Raw genomic sequence first — 2,502 nt, forward strand, 5'->3', positions numbered from 1 at the left:
TGTTCATTGGAAATGCTTAGAAATCCCCTATATCTTAAATGTCTATCCTTCTCCCCGTAAAATTTCCCCATATATTTATATCATCTGTTTGCACCTAAGACAAGAATTTACTTGTCATCTAACTTCTTGTTAGCAATAAAAATACAAAAAGTAATTTCCAAGGATTAACAACATAGCTAGGATATAATCCTTTAAATTACCATTTAAAGTTTAGTTTAAATATCTTTCTTATTACTAAAGGAAGGAGAGGGCAAGGGCAGGAGGAGAAAGGAAGAATGAAAGAAGAAAGAGTTGAAGAAAGAAAGGAGAGAAGGAAATATGACCTATTATTAAATCAAGAAAGTTGTCATGAAACAATTTATCTCTCCAATTGACATAGTAGGATTTATCTTAAGGCTCTATCTACATGGAGCTCTTGTATGGATTGCTTTTACTGCATTTCTAGGTCAATTTGAACTGAATTTCTTGATTCTCTTGCCCACCCACCTGCTTAAATATTTCATTTATTTGAATTAAGTTGGCCAGTTATAGTATCCTGTAGCAGTGATAGGGCTTGAAATTCGGGCCTAGATTATAATGAAGTAAATAATATTTATAGAGATGATGCACTGATTGGTGTCTAAAATAGTTATAAAGTGCATTTACTAACTACAATTTTCTTAAATGTAATGAAGATTTCTCATCAGTGTTTAATTCATAGCATTTTCTATTCTAAGGGTATGGATTCTTCATTAATTATCTAACTTACAGAAATCTGACATCTTTTATAAAATTCCTTTGGGAAGGAAGAAAAATGTATTATTGGGGAGATAAGCATGTAAAAAGGAAAACACATATGTGGGTAAAATACACATTAAACCACAAATAAAGTCATCAATCTCAAACAAAGAGAAGCTGCATGTATTAGAATGAGCACTAGCTTTGGAATCAGAAGTCCTGAGTGTACATTCCACACTGCCACTTACTATATATAAATTTCATTATTCCATTCCATCATTCTGGGCCTCAGTTTCTTTATCTTTAAAATGAAAGGTTAAATTGGAATAAAATATTTTTTTTTGGTGAGGCAATTGGTGTTAAGTGACTTACCCAGGGTCACATAACTAGTAAGTGTTACGTGTCTGAGGCTGAATTTGAACTCAGGTCCTCCTGACTCCAGGGCTGGTGCTCTATCCACTTCGCCACCTAGCTGCCCCCAGAATAAAATAAATTGTAAGGTACCTTTTAGATCTAAATCCAGGATCCTATGACATGGAGCAGTACTATCAACAGGAAAAGGATTGAAAATTACCTATTATAAAAGCCATGTGCTTTACTGTACAGTAAAAGCCACTTTTTACTTTTCCTTTATTAAAATGGGAATTAATCTGTGATTTCACTGTAATAATGCAATTCTAATAAGAAAAACTTGAAAGCTAGGTGGCACAGTGGATAGAATGTTGGGCCTAGAGTCAGGAAGACTCATTTTCCTCATTTCAAATCTGGCCTCACACACTTACTGATTGTATGTCCCTGAAGAAGTCACTTAACCCTGTTTACCTCAGTTTTCTTCTCTATAAAGTAAATTGGAGATGGAAATGGAAAACTTCTCCAGTATTTTTGCCAAATAGGGTCATGAGGAGTCACACAGGACTGAAAATGACTGAAAAATTTTTTAAAAATCTAATAATAAAGATATATTCATTCTCCCAACCTAAAGTCTTAGATAAATATATATTGTATTGAGAAGTTAAATGCCTTACCCAAGGGTACCCAGGTAGTATGTTTTAGAATAAGGACTGGAATCTAGGTGTTACTGACTAATACTGTCTCTATAGCCACTCTCCTAAGCTGCCTTATTTATTTGCTTATTAAAGTAAGTAAATTTGTTGAAAAACTTCTATCAAACATGGATTAGTTGCTAAAAAGTAAGAAGCTTCAAATTATTCAGAAATTAACTAGTTAATGCCCAGCCCTGAGCTATGTGCAGATAAATATGCAATAGCTATTAGTAAAATCTTATTTCCAGATGTCAGGCAAATGAAGTCATACTTCATATGTGAAATACTATGAAATGATTGATGAACAATCACATATAAAGAGAGGTCTCATTTGTGAAATTTGGGAGTAGTCAGTGCTGGATAAGATTCATATCAACTGGATTTCCTTTTTCCAAAGAGAGTTGAGTTGATACTTGTATTAAATAAAGGTCAGAAAGCTATGACAGTATAGAGGGAATATATTTGCATTTATAACTGTGTGCTACATTCTGTGCTTACTAGATTCAATTAAAGATAATTGAAACAAGGGCTGTCATATCACCAGTTGAAATGCTACTTGCCAAGAGTTAGCACAGCAGTGTACCTGAAGACAAATTCAATATTATCCTTAAATGCTATGATAAAAATATAAGTCTAAGAAATTGGTACTTAATAAAGACACTCTGAGATAGGTTACCAGAATATTAAAGATGTATGCTATCTGTTTGTTCTTGGAGTCAAGCAGATGTGGATTCTATACTGC

The sequence above is a fragment of the Dromiciops gliroides genome, chromosome 3 (assembly GCF_019393635.1).
Source record: "Dromiciops gliroides isolate mDroGli1 chromosome 3, mDroGli1.pri, whole genome shotgun sequence".
NCBI classification, from domain to species: domain Eukaryota; kingdom Metazoa; phylum Chordata; class Mammalia; order Microbiotheria; family Microbiotheriidae; genus Dromiciops; species Dromiciops gliroides.